This window comes from Sceloporus occidentalis, unplaced genomic scaffold, assembly GCF_023333645.1.
Source record: "Sceloporus occidentalis isolate IW3139 unplaced genomic scaffold, rSceOcc1.0.p SCAF_1, whole genome shotgun sequence".
Lineage (NCBI taxonomy): Eukaryota > Metazoa > Chordata > Lepidosauria > Squamata > Phrynosomatidae > Sceloporus > Sceloporus occidentalis.
In genome coordinates, this window is record NW_028316981.1 from 111,414,000 (window position 1) to 111,436,459 (window position 22,460).

A 22,460-nucleotide genomic window follows, 5' to 3' on the forward strand; every position below is an offset into this window, starting at 1 on the left:
TTCTTTTAGACTTCATCTGAAGCCCAGAAAACAGCAGAGTATGAGAGAGGACACTGTACAAGGAAGACAGGACATGTGTGTCTCTACACATTACTAAACTGAGTGCAAAAAATGCTATAGCCTAAAGAGGAATTACATGAAACATTCAGTTTCCATTGATCTTATTTTTGTTCAAAAACAGATCCTTTACATCAGATTGAGAAAAGTTGCAAAGATGCAAAATAATTTTTCAACATGGCGCTACTATGGAATGATGGAAAATTCTGAATGTGCTGTTTTGGTCAAGTAAGATCTCCAGAATTCAAGGGTAAAAACCTAATGGGGAGATTTCAGAAATGTCCTCATTAACATTAGCACTCTTTTCTTTTCAAAAGTTCCAGAAGTATGATACACAAACCAGTGATCTTGGGGGACCACTGAGATCAGTACAAAATCAAACAACACTGAGAAATTGAGAAATAAATGGTTTGTTTCATGACAAGTTTTTTTTAACAAATGTTAAATCAAATGTTTTAAATGTTATGTCTCATCCACTAAGCACAGTTGATGTCAACTGCTTTCTGTTGCAGCTCTGTCAATAAATGAAAAATGGAAAAAGTCATCACCGCTGTCATCATCATGAATGGGTCTGAAGAGATCTATCCAAGCGTGGCTAATGCAGGTGTGGTGGTCCGCCTTCTCCATCCATATCCTCCTGAGGAATTACTCATGTTCTCCCAATGAATCTTTGTTCTACTTCTGTATTAATTGCTTTGAGCATGCAGTGGTTGCAACATAATGTCCTGAATTAAATTCTAGCATTATCACGTGCTGTTCCATCATCCTGAGTCTTTTTGACTACTGTGACACATTATTTTGCAGTTATTGACACTGTACTGCCAGGTCCCTGGCATGCTGACTGTTATAATGGCACTCTAGGCCTCTGTTACTGCTTTCTGCTGCTTACCCCCTTCAGTAATGTAAAGATAACTCAGTGAGAGTGAGAGAGAGACTAAACACCGTATTTAATATGTGTTACCTCTTGAAGATTCATCTCAACAAGAAACTGGCACTTTACCATTTGGAACATTGACAAATGGAATGGCTAGCTAACTTGCCAACCGTGCCTTGAATTTTTTTAGAAATAAATAAAAGAAACAGCCTTCGAAAATTAACCAGAGAACAGTGATCAAGGCCTATACATTTCACCCACACCTCCGGTATATATTTCAAGCCAAGCTGTAGTATAGGTAGTGCCCATTCCTCCTTAACTTTGTCCTTGCTACCCACTTCAGCTCTACACTACAAGAGGGTATGAGAGTGATAGGGATGATTTTAATGGATTTTTTCCCTATTGCTAAAGGAAGTAATGATATAGCACTTCACTGTGCAGCATCCTATTCGATAGATGAACTGTCATCTCATTCATGTCACTCAGACAACAATTTTTTCCCTTTCTCCTTTCAGCAAAAGAAAACATTTGGTATCCTCTTCATTTCAGAGCTATAACATTTCCAAAAGGGCCTTCAACAACATTATTGCATGCCACAAATCAATCTTGGGAGTTCAAATGATGAAATGCAAAGTGTCAAAATATATACTTTTGTCTGTCAAAATGATAATCTTCTGCTGTATCTTCAGAATGTCTGTGCATGTGTGTGTGTCTGTGTATGTGTGTGTGTTCCAACTTTCAAGTACATCAAATTTTATGAAAGCATTTAGTAGCCATCCCACTGGGGCAAAACAAATACATCAAGACACACAAACACTCATTTAACAAGCATGTCAGTGGTGGAAACCTTTTAAGCAATCATTATTTCCAACCCTTCAGAATATTTTAACTGTTGTATATTTTAAAGAAAATCTAAGACCACCTTGAAACCAGTTTTCTTCAGTTCCTGAGTATCTATAAATAGAGAAGTACGACACTTAACAATATTGTGATGATCATTGCTATCCCCCCCCCCCCATCCCTGATTTTTACCATCAGTTGTAGCACTCTGGTGCTAAACACTGGAAACTGCCTAATGCCAGTGGTACATGCACTGGTAACCTCTCGCCTTATTTCTGTAATGCACTCTACATGGGGCTACCCTTGTGCCAAGTTCGCAAGCTTCAGTTGGTTAAAAAATGGCAGCCAGATTGGTCATTGGTACTTCCAAGTTTGACCATATGACACCTGTATTAAAATCACTTCGCTGGCTGCCGATTAGCTTCCGGGCACAGTATAAGGTGTCGCTTATTACCCTTAAAGTCCTATATGGCCTGGGCCCGAGTTACTTGAGGGAATGCCTCTCCCTATATAATCCACCCCGCACTCTTAGAACATCCGGGAAGAATCTACTAGAAATACCAATGACTAGACTGTCTATGACTTCCCAAAGAACCTTTACCGCCGCTGCACCTAAATTATGGAATGGCCTGCCGGAAGAGATCCGTCTCATTACCACCTTGGACGCTTTTAAGAAGGCAGTCAAGATGTAGCCCTTCCGGTGGACCTATCCATTTGACCCTGTTTAGGATCCATCCTTTAGCCTTAATGATGATTCTGTGTAATTCCTCTGTAATAAAACTTCTGTATCATGACAAAATAGTCTTAACCGATATTATTATTGTTGAGATCATGTATTTTAATGGATTTTATTGATCGTAATTGTATGCTTTTATCAGGTTGTAACCCCACCTCAATCCGGAAAGGAGAGGTGGGGACCTTGAAATGGTGGTACATGCTCTGGTAACCTCTCGGTTGGATTTCTGTAATGCGCTCTACATGGGGCAACCCTTGTACCAAACTCAGAAGCTACAATTGGTTCAGAATATGGCAGCAAGGCTGGTCACTGGATGTTCCAGGACTAGCCATATAACACCTATATTGCAAGATCTGCATTGGCTGCCTATTCGCTTCCGGGCGCAATACAAGGTGTTGGTTATGACCTATAAAGCCCTAAATGGCTTGGGCCCAGGGTACTTGGAGGACTGCCTCTCCCCATACAGTCCGCCCCACACTCTCAGATCGGGCGGAAAACATCTATTAAGAGTTCCTAAGGCAAGGTTTGTGTCTTCTTCACAAAGGGCATTTTCCATCGTGACCCCCCAGACCTGGAACTCTTTGCCCGACGAGCTCCGCTCAGCAACCTCCCTAGATCTCTTTAGGAAAAATCTGAAGACCTTTCTTTTCCATCAAGCCTTCCCCCATGTGCCTTGATGTTATCCTTTCTCTCCCTTGTGCATATTGTTTGATCCAGCTAATTCGTTGTATGGTTTTAATTGGTTTTTAGATTGTGAATGATTGTATGAAATGTCTTAGGATACTTTGTATTGTTTTAAAATTGGTATCGTGGGTTTTTGTATTACTGGGTTATGGGTTGATGTATTGTAGTGTTGTTTGATGGTGATTTTTGTAAACCGCTGTGATCTGCAAGGAATAGCTCATTCATTCATTCATTCATTCATTCATTCATTCATTCATTCAATATGAATAAATTATTATTATTATTATTATTATTATTATTATTATTATTATTATTAAAGAGTCTATGAAAAGACAAATCATTTGGTGACATTGCAAATAGGTCCAGATACAAGACAGAAGTTTGGTGGTATACCACACCCAAGGCTGAAGTCACAACATCCATGAATGAAGTACAACACTGGAGAAATAGACTGTTCAGGATTGATCGATTTCATCTGCCTTCCCTCACAATCCTGGCAAAAGTACAATAGACTCCTATATGGAGTAACTGTGCCAGTATCACTCAGGGAATTCATTACATGCACCTCTGGAAACACCTACCAGAAGACCATCTCATGTCAGAGAGCAAGTACTGTGAATTCACATCTATACTCAACCTATATATTTAGGAAACAATAAACTCTCTCTCTCTCTCTCTCTCTCTCTTAAAAAGTTATTAGCCTTTTATACTTCGTTCAGAGAATACCAAACTCAGCAATGATTGGACATCTAAAATTCTCACGAAGGGCTGGAACACACCAGCAGGAAGAGTGGCGTAAAGCTCCAGAGAAAGATGTGTGCAATCAAAAAGTATACCCCAAATCTAGGACAGATAGGGCCATTCTGGGATTTACGGTTCCACTTATTCCATTGAAAATTATGGTGTACACATAAAAGGATCATCCCTGAATTGTTTCACAATACTTCGCAGACATTCAATCTATTATCCCAAGGTGCATTTCAAGATAAAAGGACAAGCATTCCCAATAATTACAGCAGCAAATGTAGAATCTCTAAAACTCTTGGGCTAAGTATAGCTGCTTGGGGAATTTTACAGGAATCAATAGAAATGTTTCCATTTAAAAGTTTTAGGCTTACTGCCCCACAGATCAATCTTTCACATTTCCTAGTTACCCAGAAACCTATTGGCAAGTCTATTCATTAAGTTAAACTGTGCCTTTAGTTTTTGTAAACGGGATTGACAATTCTGCGTTTCTTTCTTTTGTGTTGTTGTTGTCTCGTGGTCAATAGTTTGGAAGTTTGTCAAGTGATTGTTTTTTCTTCTTTTAGCTATTATATTGGGAGAACTAAAGGGGGAAAATGGTGCAAATGATGGTGTATTTTTCTATTATTGAAATGCAGGAATGACTGGAATCAAATGAGCTGAACAGTTTGCATCCTGATTCTCTTGGTGAGTAGTATGCAAGCTGGCTTTGTTATGTATTTCATTCTTCATTTTGGTTTTACATCGCTTTTTAAAAGCCTTTCACAGGTGTTTGCGGAAGCTCATTAGACTATTTGGAACTCCTTCATGTTCCCTAAAAGGCAATTAAAATGTGTCTGTAAATTACCTCATGTGGTCTAAAGCACAGCTGCCTCTTGTCCCCCTATTATTGTGCTCAGTGTCCAAACAGAATGGAAGAAAGTGCTTTCATACCTGTGTATATCTGCCTATAAAGGCGGACATGGCTTCATAGGTGATTGAAATGCTTGGCATTCTTTGATTTGCTCTACACTGAGCTTTGTTACCATAATGAAAAGCAGAACTGAGAAAGAGTTAAGAGACACAACTAGTAAATTAAGCAGCTGTTGCAACTGATCTCAAACAGCGTAGACTTAAGTAATTCAAAGAGGCTAACGGCTTTAAGAAGCCCAAACTTGCATAGATACAGGAGATACTTAGAAGTTTGTCAAAAAGGATTAGCTTCTCTTGCTTAGAAACCCTGTGATGATAACTTCAGTTGGAGAGTGATTTTTTTTAAAAAAGAAAAGGCTGTTGTCTTTTTTAAGTTAAATGTTATGAATGCATTTGTTGAAACTGAAAAATCAGTATGGAGAAATACAGATCTTCAAAATCTGTTTCTGTTTTTATTTTAAAGCCATTTTCTCTTGAAGCGAGAAGTCTTAAATTTGATAACTTTTAGACAAGAACCTTGAGCAGTGGTATATAGTTTCACCATTATGATACTGAAAGGGGCTGCAGATTGATCTTTTACACAAGGCTGTTCACATGTCAGGATCACAGCACACCATGGCTGAATAGACTGTAAAATCCCCAGCTGGCTGTTAAGTCATTGGCTGGAATCCTGCCCCCTTGCGCACTGCACAATTATAGTGCAATTGCTTCATGTTAACTGTCATAGTCGCATTACAGATGTGCCAAAGTGGCGTAGAAAGGTTGACTCGGTGTGTATTAGGGTTGAGAAGGGGCGTCCGTTCCGGATGCCCCTAACCCTAATATGGACCGAGTCTGTACAAAATGGCAGCGCCGTTCGACACGGGTGCCGCTATCTTGAGGTAGCGGACGCGTTGCGTCCACACGTTGCACAGCACATATGATGCCACGAGTGCACCATTGGCACCTCGCAGCATCATAATTGCACCGCAAAGAGAAGCACCATTTTGGGGCTTCTTTTTGCTCCATGAGGGAGTCGCGCGGTTTGGCTCCCTCGTGGAGCAACCAGCAGCGCCGGCAGACCACCGCTTTTAGGCGGTCTGTAACACTCCATAGTTTCCTCCTTTGGAATTCTGGGAATTGCAGTTTAGGGAGGGTTATTTAGAACTCTTTGCCACAAAGCTCTAGTGTCATATGAAACTACAAATCCCAGGATTCCATAATTGGCATGGAAGTAAAATGGATTCATAGTGCTATAAATCTGTACCATGAAAGGGTTTCTGCATTATGCTAGTCACATTGTCCTGGGTTCAAATGACAGTGGGGGAAGGCAGGTAAAATGTGTTGGCTTCAGGCATCTTGACTGCCTCACTTCCTTCATGGCTGCAGCAATCTTTTTCTTCCAGCTTCTACATTGTGTGCTGGCATGGATACACCACCATGGTGGGTCTTCAAGGTTCCAGTCTTATTATTTAGCAAGGCTATATAGCAATAGCAATAGCAACAGCAATAGCACATTTCTATACAGCTTCATAGTGCTAAGCATGCTCTAAGCAGTTTACAATGTGTTAGCCAATTGTTATCAATATGATGCCTCAATTTCCCTAATGTCACTGGGGGAGATTTTGCTTGTTTTGTTCTCTTGGATGAGAACACCAATTGTTCTGAGCATGAAATGGACATCATGTCTTGCTGGTGGGCTTCCTATGGGCAATGAGGTGGCCACTATGGGAAGAGAATGATGGAGTGGATTTGGTCTCTTGGGGTGTAGCACCTCTTAGGAGCTATAAACAGACCCTTTATTTTCTTTCAGCTGATAATAGAAACTGTAATTCTCAAAACTTAAATTGTTTACTGACTAAAAAATGTGCGGAGAGAGGAAAGCGAGACGATCTGCCCTTTATAGAAACATGAGCTAAAAGGTAATGAGCCACCAAATAGCTACATATTGAGGGAGGGAAACCACATGATAAAGAAGAATTTTCTGCACGATGGCTACCTAATTGCATAGGCCATGTTTGACAAATAAATTCATGAGCTGAGCAGTTATCTAATCTATAGTCACTGTTTCATTTTTAAAACCATTTCAGATCTTATATATTTTTTCTGATGTCAACTACATCTGATCCTGCTCTTTGTATTTTTAAATCTTTGCTTTTGTGTTTTAAAATTCTTCAGAACACTTATAAGCATAAAAGTGAAGAAAGAAAATTAATCAGTGTTTCTGGGACTTCATAATGGTATATTGGACTGCCTCATGATTAATGTGAATGAAATATTTTTTCTGATATTCTCTTCTTGCATGTTCCTCCCAACGTAATTCACCAGTGATGATCTTTTGTTTTCTAACTGAATTGAGAAAAATCTTACTTCTTTTTCCTTAGTTCAAAGCAGAAAAAAATTAGTAGAAGATGGGTGTTGGGAGCTGAATTAAGACTATGATCATGTGCATCTACAGAATAACCCATCTGCAGTATAATTCTTGAAACATTCAGCATTTTCAGGAGAGTTCACCTTTGTTGGGCATGGGCCAATAGAGACAATTCAACATGCTGTCATAATAGTTCCATTCAGGTCTTCACTGGATTCATACTTGAGTTAACTAATCTGTGAAAACCACTGCCTATTGCTGACCCTTATGGGCATTACTATTTGTGTTTATGTGGGGCAAGAGGCTATGCTAAAAACAAGATTGCTATTAGAAGGATTTCCCATGTCAGACAGGGTTTTTCTGAGGAGCCAGACTAAATGTGCCAAACAACTATTGGGCAGCAGCAGTAGAGGAACGTGACACTGGCAGAGGAGATTTGAACTAACACTTGCTAGTACTGCACAGAAGAAGATACCAACCAGCCCCTTTTGAATCCCTTTTACCAAGAAAATCCCAGGATGAGACAATCCAAAATAAAACAAAAGAAGACTCCCAGATCCTAGGCCATTCGACAAGCTACTAGGGAAGAGCAGAAGATAACTAGGAGTAGTACTGTGGCTAGTGATGTAACTAGACTCAAACCAAAAGCTATTGATATGCTCAGAGGTGCAAAAAAAAAGAGTCCAAAACTGCACAACAAATACACATTATCAGTGGCATCACTAAGGGGGTGAGGACCACACTGGCTGACACCCCAGAAAAGGAGTGACACCCAGCCAACTGCACCCCCTCCCTGCTGCACACCATTTTACTCATGAGTAAACTAGTGCCTACAGGAAGTGAGAGTGCCCAGAGAATCTCCCCTCCATACCAGGTGCCAGTTTGCTCATGAGTACACTGGCACTTGGCAGGGAGGAAGAGTGCCCACAGCATCCCTCTCTTAGCTGAGTTCTGGTTTACTCATGAGTAAGCTATTACCTGGCAGTACGTGATGGTGGTGTGTCCTATTGGGCCCACCCTTGGAAGCCCCACCCCCTGCACCAGATGATACCCCGGTCACTAATGCCACTGTACGTTATAGTAACACAGAATGTGAGCAGCATGAATCAGAACAAGCTAGACACTGTAAAACAAGAAATGGAACATATAAACATTGCAGTACTCATAGTGAGTAATATAAAGTGGACAGGAATGACACATTTCAAGTCAGATAATTATACAGTATTTTATTCATGTAATGAAGACCTAAGAAGAAATAGGGTGGCATTAATAGTGAGGACAGGTTAGCAAAAATAATCAAAGGATATAATGCAAAGTCTAGGTGAATAATATTAATAAGATTTCAGGGGGCGGGGGGAAACATCAATATAACCATAATCCAACTTTATGTTCCAACAACAATGGCAGAAGAAGAAGAAACTGAAAGATTCTATGCTGGAGTCAAGGAAAAAAATGATTATACACAAAAACAAGACTTCTTGTTAATTATAGGCAATTGGAATGCAAAAGCAGGAAACACAGGAGAACTAAGAACTGTAGGAGAATTTGACCTAGGACCAAGTAATGAAGCAGGAGAGTGACTAACTGAATTTTATGAGGCCAATAGATAGTTCATTGCAAAGGCACTTTTCAGACAACCAAAGAGGTGACTGCATATTTGCAGATCACATGGTGGCAAATATAGAAAACAACTTGGAGCTAAAACAAACAAACAAACAACCAAATAAAAAAAGTGCCTTCCACTTCCAAAATATTTTATTTGTAGTTGATTTATTCACGGTTTTTAACCTGTAGAGGTGACAGTGCTGGAAATAAAATGTCCCCATCAGCCAGTGTTTCCAACCCCACACAAAATACTTTGGGGAAATTAAGTATGTTAAGTGTCTTCTAGAGATGAGTATCAGATGCAATGAACCGCTCCTCCCAGCCTCTTTTGCCAGGGACATAACTTAAGCCAGTTGAAATTACTCCAAACCAGAAATCACCACATCTAGTGCATGTGCCACAATGGACCTGCTAAAGCATGTTGCAACATGGTAACATTTCAACCCAGAACTCCTCATTTTCCCAAGAGGTGACTGTATACTTGCATATCATATGATGGCCAATAAATCAGGTAGATTATTTAATAAGATGTAGAAGCTCATTCTCTCTACAAAAACAAGAGTAGGAAAACACTGAGGCTATGAACTGATAATATCAATAGTTAGAGTAAAATTGAAGAAGAACACTAAACCAATCAACTTGCCAGAATACAACCTGAAGAATATCCGAGTAGAATTTAAAGATAATGCAAAAATAGATTTTCATTGTTAAGCCTTATTGATTGGGAACCAAAAGACATTGTGACCTGAATGAAAGTGATAGCATAAATCACTTTCACATGAAAGCAGGCTGAAAAGTGGTCTCACTCCTGAGCTGAAAGTGCTTTCAGCTGTCATGGTAATAATGGTTCTTCCGTTATTGCAAAAGACTACAAATAAAAGGAGAAAGTGCTTTTGGCTGATGGATGAAAGTGCTTTTCAGCCTTCTTTCATGTGAAAGTGATTTGCGCTATACATTCACGTGCTTCCCAGGCAGCTAAATGACAGTTTCAGTGTGCTTGTGAGTGAACGTGATTAGTATAATCACTTTCACTGGTGCTTCCCTGTCGGGACAATGCCAGTCATGTGTGAAAGTCCTTCCCATAATCGGGCGGGAAGGACGGGACAATGACACCCTGTCCCTCATATGATAATCTCTATTGTCAGGGAGGAACAGAAAAAGACCTATTGAGATTATAAAACGGGGGAAATTGAGGGCAGAGGGAAGGCATCCTCGCAGCAAAGTAGCATGATCATGCTGAAGATTTTCAGACACATCGTGCTTATCCAGGACTTAACCCATGAAGAACCAGCAATGCGCCAACAACAAACCATTCATGGGGAAATCCCATAAATGGTTTGTTGCTGGAGCATTGCTGGTTCTTCATGGGTTAAGTCCTGAATAAGTGTGATGTGTCTGAAAATCTTCAGCATGATCATGCTCCTTTGCCGAGAATATGCCTTTTACTCCCAGCTTTTTTTCCCTTATGACAATCTCCCAACTGCGGTCATGAAGAAAGAGAAACCTCAGTGGTTGAAATTCTTCAAGCCGTTAAGGACATTTCAAACCGGCTTCCGGGCGGGCTATGGAGTTGAGACTGCCATGGTCGCCTTAGTCGATGATCTCCGTCTGGGCATGGACAGGGGAAGCGTGTCCCTGTTAGTGCTTTTGGACATCTCAGCGGCTTTCGATACCATCGACCATGGTATCCTTCTGGAACGCCTGAGGGAGTTAGGTATCGGGGGCACTGCGCTCCAGTGGTTCCGTTCCTACCTCTCGGGTAGATTCCAGATGGTGCAGCTGGGGGACGTTTGCTCCGATAAGAGGGCGCTTACATCTGGTGTCCCTCAAGGAGCTATTCTGTCCCCCATGCCATTTAACATTTACATGAAACCGCTGGGAGAGATCATACGGAGACATGGGGCACGATGTTATCAGTACGCTGATGACACCCAAATATGTTTCTCTGTGTCTCCGACTGATGCAGTGACTAGGGATGGCATCTCTCCTCTAAATGCCTGCTTGGAGTCGGTAATGGGCTGGATGAGGGAAAACAGACTCAGTCTGCATCCAGAGAAAACGGAAGTACTTGTGATAGGTTCCCCTGGCCCAGGAAAGGAAATTGTTCCACCTGTCCTGAATGGGGTCATGCTCCCCTGAAGGACTCAGTTAGCAGTCTGGGGGTGCTTTTGGACTCGTTGCTCCACCTGACTTCTCAGGTGGATGCGACGGTCAGAAGCGCCTGTTATCAGCTTCGGCTGATACGCCAGCTGTGACCCTACCTAGGCCAGAGGGACCTTGAAACAGTGGTACATGCTCTGGTAACCTCTTGATTGGATTTCTGTAATGCTCTCTACATGGGGCAACCCTTGTACCAAACCCGGAAGCTTCAATTAGTACAGAATATGGCAGCAAGGCTGGTCACTGGATGTTCCAGGGCTAACCATATAACACCTATTCTGCAAGATCTACACTGGCTGCCCATTCACTTCAGAGCACAGTACAAGGTGTTGGTTATTACCTATAAAGCCCTAAATGGCTTGGGCCCAGGGTACTTGGAGGACCGCCTCTCCCCGTACAATCCGCACCGCACTCTCAGGTCGGTCGGGAAGCATTTGTTGAGGGTCTCGATGATGAGATATACATCGACCTCACAAAGGTCATTCTCCATCTCAGCCCCGCAGATTTGGAACATCCTCCCCGATGAGCTATGTTCCGTCACCTCCCTAGACCTTTTTAGAAAAAAAACTCAAGACTTTTCTTTTTCAACAAGCTTTCCCCCATGTATCCTGATATTGTTTTCCCTCGATATGCATATTGTTTTATACAGCTAGTTTGTATTGGGTTTTAATAGTTGTATGGTTTTAATGGTTTTTAATTGTAATTTTAGTAGTTTCATCATTTGATTAAAATTGTAATATGTTATTATTTATTTTGAATTGATTTGTTTTGTTCTGTTGTACACCACTTTGATCTATTTTGGAAAAGCGGTCTATAAATAAACTGTATTATTATTATTATTAAATGTGGAAAGCAACACAATGGGTTCAAGACTGGAAACACTCAATATACATTCAAATCCCCAAGAAAGAGGACATCAGGAATTCCAGTAACCACAGGACCATTACATTAATCTCACATGCATGCAAGCAAAGTGATGCTTAAAATTCTGCAACAAAGGCTCTGCACAGATCAGCCTGAAAGGCTGGCCTGGGGGCAGAGTAAGAGTGTGGTGTCCTGATGATGCACACCCAACTCTGCCCCCCCTTCAGGTTGCCTGATGCTTCATGCTGCTCTAGAAGTTGCATGGTGTCATGGCATGCCTCCAGTGCTGTGTCCAGATGATGCAGCACCGAAGGAGCACCATATAGCCATGCCACCGCTATGCCGCCCTTTTGAGGGTGCAAAAAGGAGCTGCTTTTTTGCAGCTCCTTTTAGCACCCTCAGAGGGCTTGATGAGGGCTGCGGCATGAGGTTGAAGAAGGGCAGGGCTGTTTGTACAGCCCCAGAGTTCATCATATATGAAGCAAGAAATGCCAAATGTCCAAGTTGGGGTTCAGGAAGGGAAGAGGCACTAGGCATCATATTACAAACATACTTTGGATAATGGAGCACACCAAAGAATGTTAGAAGAAAATTAGCCTTTGCTTTATAGATTATAGCAAAGGTTTTGTTGTTGTTTAGATCATGAAAAGCTATGAATCACTCTTAAAGAAATGGGTGTGCCACAACATTTCATTATGCTGATGTGCAATCTCTCCTCAGAATGAGAGGCTGCCATTAGTATATAACACAGAGGAACTGAATGATTTCCAGTTCAGAAGTGGGTCGGGCAAGGCTGCATTTTATCAATCGGTTTAACTTGTACACTGAACATATCATACATAAAGCATTAGAGGAAAGAGGCATGATAATTAGAGGAAGGGACATCAGCCATTTAAGAGATGCAGATGACACCACTCTACTAGGAAAAAATAGGAAAGATTTGGAACTATTACTTAAGAAAGTCAAGGAAGAAAGTGTAAAGGCATGTTTACAGTTGAACGTTAAGAAAACAAAAATAATGACAGCAAATGTCTACATAATTTTACAACAGATGATGGAGAGATGGAATTAGTTCAAGATTTTCCATACTTGGGCTCAATCACCAATCACAGCAGTGACTGCAGTCAAGATATCAGAAGAAGACATGGACTTGGGAGCAAAGCTATGAAGGAACTATACAAGATCCTGAAGTGTAAAGATATGTCATTGAATACTGAAATTAGGATTGTCCACACCATTGTACTTCCAGTTTCAAGTACTTCAGGTAGGGCTGTGAAAGCTGGACAGTGAAGAAAGCTGATAGGAAGGAAATCAACTCGTTTGAAATGTGGTGCTGAAGAAGAGTTCTGTGGATATCATGGACTGCTGAAAAGTCAAAGAAATGGATATTAGAGCAAACCAAGCCTGAAATCTCCCTAGAGGCCAAGCCTAAACTGAGTATGCCTTACTTTGAATTTATCATGAGAAACATAACTCACTAGAAAAGATATTAATGCTTGGTAAGGTAGAAGCAGTAGGAAAAGAGGAAGACTGCATTCCAGATGGATAGACTCAAGGATAGCCCTTAGTCTGCAATACCTGAACAGTGCAGTTGATGATAGGATTCGTTCATAGGGTCACCATAAGCTGAAGTTGACTTTATGGCAATTAACAACAATAACTGCAGACTATCGTCATGTTTCTTCTGCTGGTTCAAGATCACAGTTTTAAATACTCTTCAGACCCTTACATAATTACAAATAACTAGTTATTTTTAAATAGTTGGTTTTTTCCAGTAAGAAAAGTATGATGATATTGCATTACCATTATAAATGATAGATGGGCTAATTTCACTGATTTCTAGAGCCCTCATCACTTTACTTATTGCAGTGCCCTTAAGGAGAGTCCAAAAATTCAGGTGGTCCTGTTGATCTGTTCTTGGAACTCTTCATCTCAACTAATAGCAGGTATTTTATAAAATTTCATGGTTTTTGCCCATGCAAAACCAAGCCCAAAATATTTTTGGATTAACACAGAAATTGCTCATAAAAATGCATTGTTTCTAAGAAAATCCATTTTCTCTCTAGCTGCCATGGTGATTGCAGCTAGTCAGAGGAAATGGAAGAAGGTAAGGGGCAGCATATGGTATCATAAGCAATGATAATCGAAATGCTTTAATCCTGTGAGCTCTTCTTCCACTACACTATTGCTAATTTTACAATTATATTGCCAAAGGCAAAATAAAGAGTCAGAAATGAGTCCTATAGGTAAACTAGAGCTACCTTTCTTATTTAAAGCAGTGGTTCTCAACCTTTGGTCCTCCAGATGCTTTGGAGGATTCCTGAGCATTAGCCATACTGTCTGGATCTCCTGGAAGCTGAAGTCCAAAATGTCTGGAGGTTCAAAGGTTGAGATTTATAGTAATATCCATAAGGTTCTATACGGTGTCATTCTAGGAAACATCAGCACCTAACAATCTACAACGTTAGCACACCTGAGTTAGATGAAAGCCACTTTGTTGTTTGGAAAGAAACAGGCCACACCTTCAAGATGTGTTAAGAAGACCTGCCTGAGTTATTACCTCCTGGTGCTTCACAATTCTAGAGAGAGAAGACAAGTGGTTCCAAAAGCAAACTTTATCCTGCTTATGGTCCCCATAGTCTCAAGCAGCAGGTCAAATGGGATTGTCTCATGAATTCACTGTGCCCTCACCATCTCATATAATCCAACAAAGTGATCAACTGATTTGTTTAAACTCATGCCACCTACCACCCCCAAGGATTCACTCCCTTTTGCCACCTCTTTGTCCTTCAGCAGTTTCCAATAGATAGATGATAGCTAGGCTTCAGAGAAACAAGTCATACCAGACAAATCTACTCCCTTTCTTGTCAGGAAAAAGCAACATGGGATATATAGTCACAAGAAATATAATATGTATATGAATGTATTTGAAAGTAACATGACACAGCAAAAGCAATTAAAATGGCACATAGGTGTTGCATATAATGTAATTAGAAGTTCCTAAAAGCCAAGGACACATGTGGCAAGGACAAAGTGAAAAGGTGCAAATTGATATCACCTGAAAGTCATTGAGTGGACAGCAATGTATGATGCAATGTGAGGTAAAGATTGAGCCAAGTATGATATGTCAATCATAATGTATGTACACGCCCAGGAGGTGGCAACTGTATAATGAATTGAGAGACAAATGTCTATATAAGCAATAATGTATGGCAATATTCTTTGTGGGTATTGAGGAGTATAGTAGTGTGGGTATTGAGGAGTATAGTAGTGTGAGTTTTGTGAGTAGTGAATTGTTTTGTGCATAGTGTATATATTAGAATAAAAGTAGATCTTTTATAGAAGACTACTGTGTTGACTGGTGTCTTGAGAGCTGCACAAGAACCAGCAGACTCCAGAGAAGATTGGAAAACATCTTCAGCCAATTCTCAGAGCTACTGGTCAAACTGGTTGTTCTTCTGCTGACCAGGGGAGTGAGAGTGAAAGCCAGGAGAAGAGCTGCAACTCCCATCATCCCTAACATTTCTTTGATAAAATTACCAGCTTGTTAGATGGAGGGAATGCTGTGGATATAGTATATCTTGATTTCAGTAAGGCCTTTGACAAGGTTTCCCATGACATTCTTGCAAACAAGCTTGTAAAAGATGGGCTGGACAAAGTAACTGTTACATGGATTTGTAACTGGTTGACCGGCTGAACCCAAAGGGTGCTCAACAATGGCTCCTTTTCATCCTGGAGAGAAGTGACCAGTGGGGTCCCACAGGGCTCTGTCCTGGGGCCAGTGTTATTCAACCTCTTTATCAATGACCTGGATGACAGAAGTGGGAGCATACTTATCAAATTTGCAGATGACACCAAATTAGGAGGAATAGCTCATACTCCAGAGGACAGGTTCAACATTCAAAATGACCTGAATAGACTAGAAAGCTGGGCCAAAGCTAACAAAATGAAATTCAACACGGAGAAATGTAAGGTACTGCACTTAGGGCCGAAAAATAAAATGCACAGATATAGGATGGGGGACACCTGGCTGAATGAAACTACATGTGAAAGGGATCTAGGAGTCCAAGTAGACCACAAGTTGAACATGAGTAAACAGTGCGATGTGGCAGCTAAAAAGGTCAATGCAATTTTAGGCTGCATCAATAAAAATATAGTGTCTAGATCAAGAGAAGTAATAGTGCCGCTGTATTCTGCTCTGGTCAGGCCCCACCTGGAATATTGTGTCCAGTTCTGGGCATCAAAATGGACATTGAGAAACTGGAGCGTGTCCAGAGGAGTGCGACTAAAATGGTGAAAGGTATGGAAACCATGCCCTATGAGGAATGACTGAGGATGTTTAGCCTGGAGAAGAGAAGGTTAAGAGGTGATATGATAGCCCTGTTTAAATATTTGAAAGGATGTCATATTGAGGAGGAAGCAAGCTTGTTTTCTGCTGCTCCAGAGAACAGGACCCGGAACAATAGATGCAAGCTACAGGAAAAGAGATTCCACCTCAACATTAGGAGGAACTTCCTGACAGTAAGGGCTGTTCGACAGTGGAACACACTCCTATGGAGTGTAGTGGCGTCTCCTTCCTTGGAGGTCTTTAAGCAGAGGCTAGATGGCCATCTGTTGGGAATGCTTTGATTTGGATTTCCTGCATGGCAGGGGGTTGGACTGGATGGCCCGTACGGTCTCTTCCAACTCTATGATTCTATGATTCTATAATCTGTTTGCACTCAAAACAGCTGGGAGTTTTGAATTTTGGAAGGATGAGAGACCACTGAGAAAAAAAGAGGTCCCAGCAGAGGACACAACTGGAAGAAATTGTTCCAGTTCTATTCTGGTGTGGCATATGGATGCCTGCTGATGCATACTGACTCGTTCCATACCAGAAAAGGATGCCTCCTGTGCTAGAACTTGGTTCCCATTAGAAGAATAGAGTTGTATGGATGTGACCTCTGGAAATGGAGGAATATCATATGGCTTCATGTGCTGCTTTCTGTCCTCTTGGGAGAGTTGGGATGACAACAAAGTATATAGTGGGAGAATGAGGACTGACACATTCAGAATGTTATGTAATTAAAAGTGTCTAATTTAGTCAGTTTGAGAATCAGAAATGAAAAGAATTATCATGAAAAAATGCTACCAAATAATAATCAAATACTCTGTGGGGTAACTGCAACTGACTACTTTTTGGAAGTCACCTTCCAAATTCTGATAATCCTAGACAGAAGGGGGACTGTGCAGCACAGGAGTATTAGTTTATCAGGTTATTTTAGGATTCAAAAGGTGTATTCTAGAATGAATAAATGAATAACTTTGGCCTATGCCATAATGAGAAGAAAGAAGAAATTAAAACAATAGTAATGACAACAGCAGCAGAGAGCAAGTAACTAAGCAGGATAGGTTCATATCATTAAAAAGAGTTTATTTTGATCTCCTTCCCATTAGAATTTCCCAGTGTCACACTCTTAGATAAGCAAGCACTCTTGGAAGTTCTGAAATGAGAAAATGGAAGATTCTGTGACTCTGTGAAGAGAGGTGGAGGCAACAGGGCATCTACTCTCAGTGGCACTCCACAGTGCAGTATGGCTCAGAAAAAGATTAATTCAGATCCAAAGCAGGAGGTTTTGTGAATATTAGAAGGGACTATCCCAAACTACAAAGTGACTTTGTGCTTGTACTTCCCAGGGCTCTAGTCTTTCCATGCCACCATTGACTTTGGATTCATTCTTTCTGTGTGTTTGAAGATAATGAACAAAGCATAAGCCAGTTGTGTGTATATCAATATATTGCTACCAATTTCTTAGGAAGGGGAGAGCCTTATGATTTTTAAATTTCTTAAAAATATAGACAGAGAGCTAGATAGATATTGGTATAGATATGGATTGTTCATTTCCTAATTTCACTACATCCAGAGTTTTAAATATCATAATATTAACTGTTGTATAGCTCCTTCTCCAAGCCATTTCTCTTTCTCTTTCTCTCTGTGGGTGTTTGGGTATATGTGTTTTGCTCTTGGTTGTTTTATTTTGTTTTTGGTCTCACATCTTCATCTTACTTTTTCAACTCAGTTGTGGCATGTACAAAGAAACTTTATCTTTTCTCCAAAAATCTTTCCCTGTTTTATTTACCTCTGCTCTTGACAGTATTTTCCTCTCAGAGGCTAAATTTGCCTAGGAAAGCACTTTCTGGGCAACCAAACACATGAATCCACCCTCCAAATGCTAGATATTCATATGAGAGGCACTGGCCATGCTGACTGAAGAATCCCAAGTGTTGTTGCTCTATGAAAAGTTAAATTTCCAAGCCAGGATTCTGATTTATTGCTGAAACTATGGATGTAATTCTTCATTAAGCTTTTTCTTGAAGGAAGCAACAATAATTTTTTTCCAGCTGCAAGAAAATCTTCAAAAATATTTGGGTGCATCTATACTGTAGAAACAATGCACTTTCCTACCTCTTTAATTGTCATGGCTCCATCTTTCAGAATACTAGGATTTGCAATTTTGTGAGGCACCAACACTCTATGGCAGAGAAAGCTAAAGACTCTTGAAAACCACAAATCCCAAAAGCATCTGAAGAAGTAGGCTCAAGTCTACGAAAGTTCATGCTACTAATCTCTATCTTTCAGTTAGTGTCAAAGGTGCTGGAACTTCCTTTATATACTTTTCCAGATTAACACAGCTATGTCTTTAAATTCTACAATTCCCAGGATTCCATAGGATGAAGCTACAACACTTAATGTGGTGTCAAACTGCATTATTTCTACAGTGTAGATGGACCCTTTGAAACCTATTCAATTCAAGACTTACTCTGCACAAAATTGACATGTGACAGTTTTGCACAGAGAACAGCATTTTATGCCCAAGAAACAGCATCATCTGTGCAGAAATAATATTGCTGCATGACAAACTGATGACAAACTGTGAAGACAAACAGTCTAGGATTCTTATCATTGGTGTTTTTCAACATTCCAAACACATTTTTAATAATTGTATCTGTTTATTTTTGAATATTCCACCAAAGGCGAAAAAGATTCTGAGGTCATCAGCAAGTTTTCAAATGGCAATGCCACATACAAGCTGGATAAAACAGGGCCACAACTTTATTAACCTCTGAAATCTGCAATGCAGCAGCAAATGGGATATGTGGGCATGGATTTGTATGTGGGAACTCAGTTAAGTTGGAACTCCCATCCAGACACTTCCAGGCTTGAAACTCAGTGTATAGTGGATCAGAGGGTCCACAGAATTCCCCCAGGTCTCACTGGTTGGCACTCTTTCCTGAGGAAGTCTTTTTGGGACAAGAATCCACCACACATCTACCTTCAAACCAGCCAGCAATGACAGGGAAATTCTTTCACTGAATTCTAACACTGAAAGCTTTCTAAGAAAGCCAATTGACACTAAGTGCTCACACTCCACCAGTTGTGACATAAAAGCAATGTTTGATCAAATAGCCAAATAGAGAACTGTAGCTGATAGGTTCAAGCATTATATATCATGAAGGAGGCAATAAACTTGTGTTGCCAGCTAATGTGTCATGATGGTGGGGGGGGGGGGGATCCTATCCAGTCCCCTCCCCCAAAGGCAACTAAAAATTCCTACACTATATAGAGGTGGACAGGTGGGGAGTAAAAACAGCAAAGAGGTCCAAGGCAGGACAGTGATGCCTTAAACCTGCATGGGCTGAGTACTCTGGTGTGCCATTTGGAGAATGGCATGAAGAGGGCAAAGCCACTCTCACTGGAAAACTAAGGAAGTGGGACATTTCCAGTATTTTCTTACCTGTGTAACCGGGTCCACTTTTTCAAAGGGAAGAACACACTGGCAATGCCTGGTGATTTGGCACTGAGCTTCAGGACAGAAACATTGAATTCTGTTGTTTCAGTCTTTGCTTTGGGAAGAATACTGCTGATATGAAAACTCCCCTATCTTCCTGCAGCAAGAAGAAAGGTATATTTTAAAAGCTTGTGCTAGTGCAATTTAATGAACTCTAATGCCTTTAAATTCTTTAATTGAAAATGTCATTGGAAATATGGTGATCCATGATTCATTGGAAAATGATATAAACCATACAGCAAATACAACTGCCTCTGCAAGCATAATGTTTCATTATGTATATGTTTCACCTGAAACCCGGTGAGCTACCACTGATTCATTCTGCTGATTTATTCAAGTATACATATCTTTTACACATAGCCAGAGGAAGATATTCAGGATTTCTGAAGCAAATCCTAGGTACGGTACAGGCAGCGCAAATGCAACATGCTGGCGCCAATTTTAAGATTAGGGATGCAAGGCAACTCCACAGTCCCTAACCCTAGCATGGCGCAGCAGCACTATAATAGTGGTGTCCCATCCATACAGGGGCTGCCATTATGATGTAAGTGATGTGTGGCATCCGCATGTCGCCACACATTGCTTATGTAACGAGTGCGCCATTGGTGCACTCGTTACGTCCATCGAGCAGCACAAATAGAACCCGTTTTTTCTGGGTTCTTTTTCCTCCGGATGGACGCAGCACAGTCTAGCGGCTGCGGTGTCCCTCCAGAGGGAAAAAGGCTGCCAGCAGGCCGCCCTTTTGGGGTGGTCTGTCCCACGCCTTAGTTCACAAGACTTGTTTTGCTCGCTCTCTCTCTTTCTCATTCATTCCACCCCTCTCTCTTTGAAGAAAATCAAAAGAACTGCAAGATGGAATGGAATTCAATTATGGTTGGGAAAAACCATCTGCTTACGGCCACAAAGAGTGGTGATTTATTTGCCCACCCACTCCATATTGTGTATAATCCCATTGTTTCCCTGTCATATAGATTAAATGGAGAAAGTCTCTCTCTCTCTCTCTCTCTCTCTCTCTCTCTCTCTCTCTGTGTGTGTGTGTGTGTCACTTGATTCTTTAAGCTAAAAACCTGAGCACTGCTTCCCTAGTGTGTAATTTCAAACTATTAACAAAACTTAATGACCCTGTCTCAGGGATCAGGACAATGAATATTCAGAGATTTCCCAAACAATGTTATAACATGTGCAGAAGTCATTTGTCTGGGCCTGTACTCCATACTGAATTGACACAATTCCATACTCATTTTAAATAATGGGGTTTCAATAAGTCAGCTGGTGGGAAATTGGAAACACATAAGGGAGAAGTGTATGCTCTTCCAATTCCTTCTTAATGCTTTTCCGCCATACATAGATACTCTAGATAGCTTCTACACACTGTGGTTTTATTAAACGGCACTATTCTGGTGATTTCCATGGTTTCATATTGCATTGAGAGTTTTATAGATGGTTCTATGGGACCCTCCTGTTTCGACAGTTAACCTCTTCATGAAGGGAATGATGGGAGAAGAGAGCCAGAGATAGCATGTACACACACCCAACATGTATAGAGATCTTGTAGCACTTTTGAGACTAACTAAAGAAAGAAGTTGGCAGAATGAGTTTTCATAGACTTAAGTCTACTATCAAATGCATCTGAGGAAGTAGACTTAAATCTGTGAAAGCTTATGTTGCAAACTTCTTTAGTTAGTCTCAAAAGTGCTACAAGATTTCTCTACATGCTAATACTACAGACTACAGTTGTCCCTCCATATTCGCTAGGGTTAGGGGAACAAGACCCCTGTGAATATGGAAAAACCGCAAATAACAAAAACACTGTTTTTACCTGAGAGGACAACTCTCTAGGAATCTCTAGGTCCTCCAGTGCAACTCTGTGGTCAATGTCCAACATACACTGACCATAGAATGGCACTGGAGTAGCTACAAATGGTCTTTCAGTGCAACTTTTAGTTAAAGTTGACCACAGAGTTGCACTGGAGGACCTAGACAGTCCTAGAGAGAAGATATAAATGAAATCCGTGAATATTCAAATCTGCAAATATCAAAGCTGCAAATATGGAGGGATGATTGTATATCTTGAATCTCACATACCCAACATGCTAACTACCCCTACATGCTTGCAAGGAGAAGGCTGCAAAAATGATATAAAAATTGGTGAATTTGGTAATTCTTACAATTTAATAGTTTCAATCTTAGGTGGAAGATGGAAGAGAAGTTTTCTTTTCTCCAGGAATGTGGAGGCCAAACATGTTTGGCAATTTGGGTGATTGGAACATGGTTATGTTAAATGCTGCTAGTGGATTAGAATCACCTATAACAAAGATTTTTCTTTCTTTATCCCTATCCAGGTCTTCTGGATAAAGTTAATGTGAACATATGAGCAAAGGGAGCAAGATAACCCTTCTCTTCTTTACTGTTTCTCTCATCAAATTGAGAGTATCATCTGAAAGAGGGAAAAGAGAGTCTTGGATTCTTGTGGAAATATTTCACAAGATCCAGAACCTGTGTAATCATAGTTTCAAATCCCATGTAGAAGCTGAAGGCACTGTAGGAACAACTGTTCTCTGTGTGAGGACCAAGTGTTCAGCTCCCTCTACTCTCTTTGCTTTAGTATTCAGGTTAGCTTTATTTTGAAAGTCTCAATAGGACACCTTTCTTGAATGGTGCTGCAGCAGCATGGGGCAGGTTTCTTCTCCCAACACTCCTCCAGCAACTGTAATGAAAAATGTGCTAAGTGGCATTCTTCCTTTGGTTGCTTCCATATCCTACAATTCCTCACATGCTGAAATTGTTAATCTGGAGCAACCTTTT

At 40.7% G+C, this 22,460-nt stretch overlaps 1 long non-coding RNA gene across 1 annotated transcript in view; it reads left to right on the plus strand.

The window, feature by feature from the left end:
* The window catches only part of LOC149321955 (uncharacterized), a 153,146-nt gene that overhangs the window by 116,435 nt on the left and 14,251 nt on the right, over positions 1–22,460 (plus strand). The window contains exon 3 of the long non-coding RNA XR_016279421.1: positions 4,574–4,622. This is a non-coding gene — a long non-coding RNA (uncharacterized LOC149321955). The remainder of the gene's footprint in view (positions 1–4,573; positions 4,623–22,460) is intronic.